Genomic DNA, 12583 nt, shown 5'->3' with positions numbered 1-12583 from the left:
GCTTGATAAGTGCTTGCTATTATTTGGAGGGGTAAAATACTTGTCCTTGAGTAGTGAAATAAGCTACATTCACTTGTAGATGCATTGGACTTTGAAGATTGACGGTATTCAGAATTGCTGAGCCAGAATGCCCAAGTACAAACTGAGGAACGCAAAGGAGATATAATGCAGGGAACAAGACTCCTGCTTGATCTCACAGGTCTTTTTTGTTATTCCTCCCCAAAGTCCCAGTACATAATTGTATATTCTAGTTGTAAATCCTTCTAGTTCTTCTATGTGAGCTGCTGCCCCAGCATGGCTACTGACAGAGAGTGGTGTGGTTCTGCGACAGGGATCCAAACCCAGAATGCCAAAGCAGAGGGCGCCAAACTTTAACCACTAGGCCATCAGGGCTGGCTCTCACAGGTCTTTTTCTTGACTTGGCAGTAGCATCATCAGGAGGAAGATCAGCCTTTTTGAGACAAGGAAAGTTGGATATTTCAGCCTGCCCCTGACACAACATATTCACCAATTGTAAAGAATAAACCACACCAAAGCAGTACAAACATACAGCAACAGCCTTCAGGGACACATGAGCAGAAGAGTCTTACAGCACTTTTGTGAACAAGCAGGGTATATAATTTTCAAATTCTGACATAATTAAAAATTTAAATTAGTTAATTCAAAACAATACATTATTGTTATAGGACACACAAGATTTTTACTTAGAATATAATTCAACTGCAGATTTCTCCCTATGCACACATTTTTCTCAGGTTCTATGTTGCAGTTTTAGATATTAGACAATAAAGGGACTTGACATTTCTAAGGATCCATTTATATTCAAGGATAGCCTTTACATCTGTTCTATGATACTTCAGTTATGACAAATATACTATGTTCAAATTGAGACCATACTCAAAGAGTTGCATTAAGAGACTTGAATGTGTGTGAATGAGGACAAGAGAAACATTCAGAGACAAGAACAATATAAGAACTTCAAATTGCATGACACTGTTGAGACAAGTAGGACTGTTTATGCCACAGAGCAGAGATGTTTCAGGAAATGAAGAGATGCAGATTTTTTCTTTATATAGCTAAAGATCGCTACATGTGTAACTAATTATAGTTTTTTTTTTTTATTTTATTTTCATTTTGGCCATACTGGGAATTATCAGGAGCAAATTTCTGTTCTAAAAACAATGTGATATTGATTAAAGGCATCATAGTCCTGAATCATTGTCAACATCTTAAACTTTCTGAGCCTCAGTTTTCACATTCATAAAGCAAGGTAGAAATAACCCTCTCATAATAATGCCCGAGTATTCAATTTATAATATATGAAAAACATTTACCCCATCCAGGTCAAAGCAAGAAATCATAAAAAAAAATCTTTAACTCACACAATAGGCAAAGAAGAAGGCAAAATTTTTCTCATAAAAAATATTCATAGGAACTTCCAGGTTGGTGAAAGCATCCATGTGTTGGGACGGTGATGCACACCAACACCATGAGGACAGAAGCTCCTGCATATGAGACCCTTCTGGAAATTGCTCTATGTACCTCTTCATTTGCCTATTCATCTATATCCTTTATAATAAACTAGTAGACACAGGACAAGATCTATGAACAAACGAACTAGAAATTTCAGACTCAAGCTGAAACTATGAGTTATGTAGATTGCAAGTGAAGATAGAATTTATTTCCTAATGCTGAACTCTGAGCTCAGTGGAATCAGATTTTTAGCTATTTTTGGAGAGGAAGTCATCACTATGGAAGAAATTAACATATTTTGCTGCATATAAATCATTCTTTAAATTAATCTGGCTGCCTCAATATATATCTGAATATCAGTATGGCTCAAGGAGTATGAGATAGAACTGAAAGCATACTGTATTTACCCAGAAGATAATAGAACTCTTGGAGTTGGAGATGACTTTCAGAGTAAATCTAAAAATTTTAACTCTGCGGATAAATTCTGAACATTTGGATTCATCTAGCTCTGTGAATGCACAATCTCATTCATAAAACTAGTGAAATCATAGATTTAATTATTCAAATCACTTATTAAATTCACTCTATCATGAACCTCATCGTTATACACAATCCTCTACTACTCTAGCATTAGCATTTTACTAATTTTAAATTAATAAGGTTATATTTTTTTAATTGTTAACAGATAACATATGTTGTTAAATAGTGACAGTTATGCAAATATATGCTGATTAAAATTCGTGATATTAACTTCTGATAACATAGGGATTCAATTGATTCGACTCAACTACTTTAAATTATCTCTACCAGACTAAGGAAAAAAGATTTTTGTATATCTAATATATACATATTTTAGAATATTCTTCATACTTATATAGTAATGCACTGCATAATGATGCTTTGCTCAAGGATGGACCACATATACAATGGTGGTTCCATAAGATTGGTACCATATAGCCTAGGTGTGTAGTAGGCTATCCCATCTAAATTTGTGTAAGTTCACTCTATGATGTTTGTACAATGACGAAATTGCCTTACGATGCATTTCTAAGAACACATCCCTGCATGACTGTATAAATCTTATTAGCAAAACAATGGTGATAAATAAATTATGTTCATTGAAGAAAAAAAAGTATTCACAGAGAAGCAGGATAAATTTTAGGCTGTTTGTTTCATTGAACATTAAATCACTGCAAAAGTATTAAGTCCTGTTCAAAAAGTCTATGCTCCCCTAACAAGCTTTTCGTCATGAAATTGAAATTTTGAATAAGCGATTATTCCTCCAAAATTTCCAGGCACTTAATTATTTCCTTTTCTCTCCTTTGTTTTTTTCTCTGTTTAATTCATTTTCTTGTTTACAAAGAAATAATTTACCCAAAAATGAATGTAAGCAAAATGATAACTGATTGATTATTTAATATTTTGAAGTATATTTTCTATGTTTACTTCACACTCATCTAATTATCTCAAGAGCTATATATTTTTTTGACTGATAGCTTCCAGCTCCATTAAATTAGAAAGTCACGTACTGAAAAATTATGAGTTGTGATTGTTTGTGGCCTATAGACTGATAACTCAAAACTTGGGATGTGGCTCTGTAGAAAGTGAACTTGTCTTTTAGCTAAATTGACTTTCTTACTTGTGCATTTTTTCCTTAATGAGTTCTTCAAACACATATGAACCTGATCTATTGCTGGTGCCTAATTAGTAATTAGAGGAGAACTTTGACCTGAGCCCAAAACCAAAACCAAAAATCAAACCAAAACAAAAGTCTTTGAATATTTTGCCTTTACCCATTCTCCTTCCACTTTTTCTCCCTCCCTAACTCACCTTTATTTCTTCCTTCTTTTTTCATTTCTTCCTTCCTTCTTTCCCTTATTGCCTCTCTCTCATTTTCCTTTTCTTTGCCTTTAGCACTTTCTTCCTTCTCTTTATTTTTTTTCTATATTTACGCTTTTTTGATGAAACTGTAAACTAGATAATTACCAATTTTCCAAGCAGTGGCAATATTGGTATTATCTCATTATAGCCTTACTACCATAAACCATGAAGTGCTGCACAAATGTCTTAATTTTGATGAAGTCCAATTTATCTATTTTTTCTTTTGTTGCCTGTGCTATTGATTTCATATCCTAGAAATTATTGCCAAACCCAATGGAGTGTTTCCTGTGTGTTTTCTTCACGGGTTTTAGCTCCATTTTGAGTTAATTTTTGTGTGATGTTTCAGGTAAGGATCTAGCTTCTTTCTTTTGCATGTGCATATCTCATTTTCCCAATACTATTTGTTGAAAAGACTGACATCTCCCCATCGAATGGCCCTGGCACTCATTATTATTTCGAATCCTTGAAGTCTCAAATATGATTTGGAGTTACTTCAGTAAATAATGTTTTTATGTTACAATGATTTATTCACCCCAAATTATACCTATTTACGGTGTAAAATAGCACCTCAAAGTTCTGAAATACGTAATTTACTTTGAGGTTTTGGGTTTGATCATCTGACCAATTTCATTTTTCATTTATTTTTCTGAGATCATTGAAACTATTGGTCATAAACTTCTGTCCTGTAGACCCCAAAAAGCCAGACTTATGTGGATTGTGAAACAAGAGAAAGGATATCATACTAAAGTCAATACTCATTTTAACTGACACACACTTGAAAGTTTTTTAGTGGTATAAATGGAAAAAGCGCACAACATAGCGGTGTCAATTTCTGAAAGGTTACACTTCTTTGTGTCAGATGTCTGAGACTCTCCCTTATATCTTTGGTTTGCTTGACTGTAAAGAACCAGCATATTTTAGAGGCCCCACTTATAAGACCTTGTTCTGATAGAAATAGTTACCAACACACTGGAAGAAAATGCAGGTAACTGACATTTATACATTAAATTATTTCAACTATTACTGTTTCTTTAATCTCACTCTACATGTCTGCCACTTCTAATAACACCTTGGTGTCTGGTAGACATTCTGCTTTATCTCTGCATTTCACTGCTTGTGTGATCTTTTGTGAATAACTTAGTCTACTCATTACGTACATTCTTAGATTAACATTCACTCTAATTTCATTGCTTCCATGCACTTCTGTTTTTCAGAACTAATGGGCACTGATGTTTGATCTAATCTGACCCATGAGTTCCTTCTGCTTCTGCGGGAGTTTCCAGCTGCTGGCACCTGCCATGCTTATTTGTAGAAATTGCTCCTTGATTAAAAAAACAAAAACAGTTTTCCTTTTTTCCATGGTCATATTGAATATGACTTTGTGTTTCTATTTCTGACTTATTTTATTTGCTAAGTTGATGGTCAATTATCTTTTAGCCTCAGAGTCACCAGTTATGTCTCTAGAAGTCATTTTTTCTCCCTAAACTCCCTCTCTCTCTCCTAAGTGAAATCAATAAAAAGTAGTGTATTTTATTAATCTGCTTATTTTAAATGATGTTTAACATTCCCTCTTCTTAAAGTAGAGTTAAAAGGAATATTTATATTTCTATCATAAAGTAACTTTAACCTTTGTGACTCTCTAATCTATCCATTGAAATATTCCTTTTATTTCCATACAAATTTTCTAATCAAATTGAAGACATTCCTTTTTTTCCTTAAAACTAGAGACTGTCTCCTCATGAGGAATCTCTACTACATGCATCTGTCTTATTGAATAATTTAAATATTATATCAATTTGTGTTTCTTAGGCACTCAGACAGACATTCATTCCTCCTAGATAAAAATCCAACTATGAATTTTATATGTCAATTTGTGTTCACTACATTTCTTCCAGTGTGGTCTGCATCTTAAAATTAATCGTTTAGAAATATAAAATTAGCAACAGCTCTCTCTTTTTTTTAAATTATTAAGACCCAGACGTCATGAATTTTGAGTAAAAGTTAAAGAACTTCTCAGTAGTTTACTGTTTATTAATTTATACTCAGTTAAATTCCAAGACATATAAAAGCTGGTTTATGCTTTATATGTTCATTTGTATTGGTTGTTAAAAATAAACTGTTTATTCAAAGTTAAAAATCCAATATGTAGCTATTTTTTCTGTGTCACGTATATTAGCTATCTTGAGTTGGTATTTGATGAATAGTTTCAGTTAAAAGAGAAAATTTTGAATTGATTTATTATATTAGAAAGCTTTAACTTTTTTTCTAGCTTTATGTAACATGTATAAACTTGAAGTTTGAAGGGAGAAAATACTTATTGGAAAGTAATTTTATCATTCTACCACTATTTGTGTGTTATATTATTTTGCTTTCAGAAATATGATATATGCAACTATATAATGAACTCGAGAAAAAGCTAAAAATTCCATAAGAAGCGAATAATTCTAAGGTAAGATATCTATTTTTAAGTTAATGATAATGTCCGATATTGTTAATGGTAACAGGGAGTAGAAAAAATACAAGATATTATAATGCTATATAAGTAGTGAGTATATAACCTTCAAAAGAACTTAAGCATTTGACCCAGAAGATTTCCATCTTATTGTGGTGTATTGCTTTTCCACAAAGAGATAGGAAGTATATAAAAGAGAAGGCTGCTGGGGATCTTATACTCTGACAGTCAATCCAAATGCTTTGAGCTCTGAATTTAACTGGAAGTCAGTTATTGACAGGAAAAGAAAGCTTTCGCTTGGGAAACTCCATTTAACATTTAAGAAAATAAATAGAAAAAAGGAAAGTTAACTGAGTCCCACAGTAACAATTCTATGACTATTCTCTAAAAATGAAGAGAAAATTTTATTGTTATAAAATCAATAGACAGCATTTTTTAGAAGAGAACTTAAAAAACAACTTTATTTGAATTTCTATGTATATATTTTAATAGAAACCTAAGTGTTCTACAACAGTTATTCCTTATATGTGTGTGTGTGTATGTAAATGTATTTTATCTATATGTTATACTTTAATTCATTTTTTATAATAATGTTTGCTCATGTGAGGTATTATAGACTCCAGGTCTTTTGAAGACAGTGAGGCCAGAAGCCCAGGACAAACAGTCAGACAGCACACATACCAAGCCTGTTGCATCAGTATTTACTGGGAGAAACTCATGGGGCCCAGAGCAATCACAGGCATGTGGATTTCCAGTTTTCCTTGCTTTCTGAGACATTACACTCTATCTATTAGGCTACATCTCACATGTTGCAAGGGAACTTGTCTCTCCGGCTGTGGGCTTTTTAGCTGCAAAATTGGAAGGACAACAGCCCAGCCTCTGCTATGTTAAAGAGCTGAGGTTCAAACCTTTTATCATATAGTAGTATAATGAAATGGTATTTGCAGCATCTGCTACCATCTTAGAGCTCTACCAGGTTGGTTAAATTCAGCAGCTAGTTGAAGCTATTTTCCATGGAGCTTTTAAAGAATCAAGTTTCCAAGCAAGGCTAGATGCTAATGTCATACCGGGAGACAAAAAATGCTGGCTGGAATGGGCCTGGTGACCACTCTCAGGGAGTAGGTCATGTTGCCTGGCATGAGACTGTGGAGATCTCTATGTCAATGTGAGAGGCACTTTATGAGATACCTAAAGTAGTCAAATTCATAGAGATAGAAAGTAGAATGGTTGTTGCCAGAGGCTGGGGGAGAAGGTGAATGGCGAGTTATTTTTAATGCATACAGAGTTTCAGTTTGGGAAAATGAAAAAGTTCTGAAGATGGATTGTGAGGATGGTGGCACAACAATGTGAATGTACTTAAAGCCACTGAACTGCATGCTAAAAATGGTGAAAATGGTCAATTTTATGTTATGTGTATTTTACCACAAAACTTTAAAAAAAGACCAGAATACAAAGTCTAGTAGAATAAAAGTATTTGAGTCTTTATAAAAAATAATATAGAAAAAATATCTTACTTCTTACTTAGAAATCATTTCTGAAACAATGAAAAAAACTATGAGAAATAATAATTGTAGAACAAAAATATTAAGCATATATTAATCAAAATTCAAAAAATAAAGGTTTATAAAACCAAATATATAAGATTCTATTACTCTATACGAATAGTGCTAAGATAATGAATGACATATAGATACATGATGATGTCAATTTCATAAGAGTAAAGAAAATTTTCTAAGTTGCACTAGTTAATAATGAAATGTATATTAAAATGATACTCCATTTTCAACCATAAAACTTGAAATCTTTTTTTTTAAGTTCACAATGTTCAATACTGGCAAAGATTTGGAAAATGAATGTCTGCTTTCCTGAATGTGGCGGATTAAATTGCCATGATGTTTTTGGAAAGCATTTTCGAGATGTGTCAAAGTGATATTTTGAATGCATCAATTATTTTACATGTCTAGTGACTCAACATGATGGTTTAATCTTAATAATGGTGTAGCAGATTATTTTTATATATTTTTTTAAGATATAAATTTTATAGACTGGTGATATATATTGCAGTGATTATCGGACACATAAGCACTCAGTGAATATTATTTTTAAGAAAATATATCTAGCTAGTAGAAGACAAAAATAATTTGGTTGACCCTAGTCACATTAGTAAGGGCTCTTAGTGAGATATCAGGGTTGATCAAGAAAAAATATACGACCACCAGGTGGCAGTAGCACACACAAACTTTCTTGGGTGATGTTGGGACAGGTTTGCATGGAGAAAGTTCATCATAGCCCCAGACTGTCCCAAGGCTGCAGTAGGGGCCACCATCCGGAAGGCAAGGAGGCCAAGGGAACTCTGGGCGAGAGGGGGACCAAACACGAGCCTTACTTGTCTAGGCCATGTCGCCTGTCAGCATGACAGCAGTCTCCAAGTCAGAGGGCTCTTGAAGGCAGCAGCAGTTCGGGGGTCTTTATGGCGTGGGGCCCTTATCTTACCTATGGCTAGCAGATAATGGGCTTAATTTTGTGGGGTATGCAAAGCAATCAGTCTCTTAATGGCTAAAATTTTGCTTATTTGGGCTATGTTTAAAACAAATAGATGTGTAAAAATTTGACACCAGTGGCCTTTTAAGCCAACAGGTCTCAGCCTGCTGTGAAGAAACAAACAACTTAGGAGCCAATAGACAGAAGCCATCTTTGACTCATTTATATAACATGTTGGAACCACATCACCTAAAGAAGATGCTCGGTAAATATTTCATTTGCCTTGAAAGGAACACTGATTTTGCGCTTCAGAAAATGAAATTCAAGGACAATAAGTGGCTTAGTTGAATTCACTCACTGGGCAGCCACAGAGTGAGTTCTCTGAGGAGGTTCCCCTCGGTTAGAGCTAACTCTTCTTTCCATTACCATTCTTCCTTTAAACACTGTTAATAAAGTTAATAAATTTACACATATATTTCCAAATCCTCAATTTATAAATTTATTCACCTAATTCAACTTCTAGTTTTTGAATGCTGAATACCAGACACCTTCAAGTAAGATATTAACAGTGGATAAAGTGCAGTCTTCTTTTCCAGAGACTTCTGAACATGGCAAAAATATTATGGGTTAGCTAACTTTCAGTTTTCTCTATGGGGTAGATATATAGATATATACATGTGGATATAATGCATTCTCAGAATATTCTTCCATATTTAAATATGGGACATTCACTTTATGAATAAGGAGGGAAGTTTTCTATCTAAAATATCATTGACGTGTGTGACAGACTGTTTGGTAGAAAGAATTCTGAGCTAGAAGTTCTTTGACGTGAATTCCAATTCTGGCTCATCCAATAACACAAAGATTGGTATTTTTAGGAAATATAGGGACTACATTTGAAGTGTAATAAATCTCAGGGTATTTGTTAATGTGTAGAATCTGAAAAATGATGAGAATATTTACAAATTGAGGTATTAAATTTCTAAGTGCCAGAAATATGTGAGGAATTGCATTGCCTTTTGTGGCTTTAAATATTAATTAATGTGTTTTGCATAACCTGTATAAAATTGATTATATAACCACGGGCCCTCTAGGACCAGTTCAACTGACCTCAGCTTATCGATAGAGTAAGTAAGAGTGGTTTTTCAGGAATTGGGACCCCTTGTCCAGTTCAAGCCAGTTGAGACCATCAACTCATCAACTTGGGCTGCTCAAAGGCCCTATAAGTGAACTCTTTGACATCAAAGGGCTGAAAGCTCCATCCTTAGATCATGGTAACACCACCATTTTGTGAACATGCATCCTATGAAGAGGCATGAAGCTTGACTATGCTTGAGCAGTTCATCAATTACCTCACTGCTCCTTACCTCCAATCATTTATCTCCACACTTTGGACCACCCTGCCCTTCATCCCATCAATTTTGCCCAAAGCCCTGGATCGGGGAGACAGAGTTGAGAGCCTGTCCTTCTGTCTCCTGTGTGCAACAGGTGGCAAGCCATTGCTCAGTAACAATTACTTTGATTAACTATTTTTTTATAGTCTTGTTTATGATATTTCTTTGAAATCAAAGAATATCTTATGTCATTGTTAGAAAAACTTTACTAGGTACTATTACTACTACTACTCCTATAGAAATTGTGTTTTGATTATGGTAAAATAAGTATGTGCTAAAAAGATTTATTTATATGTATTCATGTGCATCTCTCTGTGGACCTGTATTACTACTCCTAATATTACTTATTTTTCATAGACAAAGAAGGAAGAACAGCTAGAATTCAGCTGAGTAAGCTTGTAAATTATTTTATTCACTTTTCTGAACAAATTGATATTACTCAGCCATTATTCTCTCTGTTAAAATATTTATTATAAGATAAAAAATAATCCACTTCATTTTATATGAAATGGACCAAAATATCAGTTGCATGTACACTCAATAAAGGTAAGAATGAGAAAAAACTCTAGCAGAGAAAAAATTTTTGAAGATGAAAAAAAAATTCAGTGGTTATTCAGAGCTGTAGGTGTAGGGGAGAAAAAATAATTTTTACTCTACCCTTCTAAGTTCTTGGCTGAGACCCCCCCGTAATAAAAGACAGATTAACAGAAGAAAAGCAAACAGAAGTTTAATAACATGAATACCTCCTGTATAAATGGGAAATACCCAGGAAAACTGAGTAACTTCCTGAAATGGCCCAAGCCATCATCTTAAATACCATCTCCATCTAAAGACAAAAGAAGATGTTGTGGGGTTGGTGAGGAGGCCAGTTATCAGAGGCTATCAGGAAAAGCACAGTAAACGAGAGTATGGTTGTTATGCAGATTTAAGTCTCTACCTTCTCCATTGATAAGAGTTCCTAGAGATTTAGTCTTCCTCCTCTTCCTAGTACAGAGAGGGAGGCACTCTTACAAATGGAGATTTCCCTTGTAAATGTAAATGTCTCTTACAAGAGGGTAACTTTTACTCAGTTTTCAGAGCTTTTCCTATGTCTGCTGTTTCTAAAAATAATCAGCCTAAAATAATCCTTATGCCAAAGAGATATCATTTAGGGTGGCAAATTCTTCTCCCCTTCATAGGCAATATATTATTTCTCTAGAACAACAATTTAGACAGTATATCTACTCATACAAAGGAAGAAGTATGTCTTAGGTTATTAAATTAAAATTTAAAATATGTAATATATCATTCCATATAGATAATTAGACTCTTTGGGGCATTTATTCAAAAGTAGATTTTTTTTTTATTTTATTGTACATTCTGGTCAAGAATATATTAAATAAATAAAAATATATATAAACATTTAGCAAAAAGTTGATATTCATCGGGCCCTGGTGGCCTAGTGGTTAAGTTTGGTGCACTCCACTTCAGTGGCTTGGGTTCGGGTCATGGGCGTAGACCTATACCACTCGTTTGTCAGTGGCCATGCTGTGACGGCAGCTCACATACAAAAAGAGGAAGATTGGCAACAGACCTCAGCTCATGGTGAATCTTTCTCAGCAACAAAAGAGGAAGATTCGCAGCAGATGTTAGCTCAGGGAAAATCTTCCTCAGCAAAGAAAAAGGAAAAAAATTTACATTGACTATTTCTTAGAAATATAAAAATTAATATATTAGGATTTTTTATTACCTCTGTCCCTGGTATGTGATTCTCAAGAGGTCGAATTTATTTTATGTTTGTTAAAGTTTTGTTCTTGACAACATAACCTTATAGAACAAAGAAAGTAAAAATATATGAGTTCGTATATTGGAAATCTTCTTATGGAGTATTTTGTCTTTATTTTGATGTTTTCATTTTGTTTTTCCTTAGAAAATAAAAACAAAACTCCAAATAACATATTTTTTAGAGGATATCTGTGGATTTTTTTCTATGAGGAAGATCAGCCCTGAGCTAACATCTGCCAATCCTCCTCTTTTTGCTAAGGAAGACTGGCCCTGGGCTAACATCCATGCGCATCTTCCTCCACTTTTTATGGGATGCCGCCACAGCATGGCTTGCCAAGTGGTGCATCCTTGCACGCCTGGGATCTGAACAGGCAAACCCCTGGCTGCTGCAGCAAAGCACGCGCACTCAACCGCTGGCGCCACCAGGCCAGCCCCTGGGATATCTATGTTTCACTTCTATAATGTATTCTGAATAATCAGCTAGTAACTATACTTCAACATAGAAATAAATTGATTTATAAGGTTTTTAATGTGAGGTAAAGCGATTAACTAAGTTAGACCTTGTGTTTTTGCTTGCTGTGTCAGACATGGAGAAGCACAAGTACCACTTAGATCATCTCATCCTAGAAGGACTTTCTGTCCGACTGCAGTGTGTTAGTTGAAAGTCGCCAGTGATTAGGACTTTCAGGGTCCACCTATGTTTCTGAGCAGCAGCTATGCTCCTATAGATGGGGTGCCTGGCCAGCGGCTGACCAAGAAGCTGGTAAAAGGACTTGGCCATTTCCACCCAACAGAGGGACTTCTTTAACAGGTTCTATTTGCTCTGAGAACTCTCCACTGGGCTGGCTCAGATTTTGTCATGTTGGAATCACGGTCTGACTGTTTGCCCTGTCCGGTTCTATCTATTTCTCTTTTTTCTTTCTAAAGTGTAACTGCCCAATATACCGGTTACAATTCTAACTCCATTTCAGTGTCTGCCTCCAGGAGAACCCAAACTCCATCACTTGGATTAGAAGGAAAGCAGAGTCAATATAGAGAGTTTTCAAGAATCACTTACCACCCAGTATCGTTCCGGAGGACAGTTGATAAGGGAATGAGAGCAGCAAACACTGCCAGAGAGCAAAACCACAAACAGGAA

At 34.7% G+C, this 12583-nt stretch overlaps 1 long non-coding RNA gene across 1 annotated transcript in view; it reads left to right on the top strand.

Moving 5' to 3' along the window:
- Window positions 1–12583, top strand: part of LOC147914589 (uncharacterized) — a 70362-nt gene that overhangs the window by 41459 nt on the left and 16320 nt on the right. The window contains exons 5-6 of the long non-coding RNA XR_015555086.1: window positions 5730–5803; window positions 8437–8552. This is a non-coding gene — a long non-coding RNA (uncharacterized LOC147914589). The remainder of the gene's footprint in view (window positions 1–5729; window positions 5804–8436; window positions 8553–12583) is intronic.

Source organism: Ceratotherium simum, chromosome 18, assembly GCF_057802395.1.
Source record: "Ceratotherium simum simum isolate JZ-2026a chromosome 18, ASM5780239v1, whole genome shotgun sequence".
NCBI lineage: Eukaryota > Metazoa > Chordata > Mammalia > Perissodactyla > Rhinocerotidae > Ceratotherium > Ceratotherium simum.
This window is presented reverse-complemented; position numbering and strand designations above follow the sequence as displayed.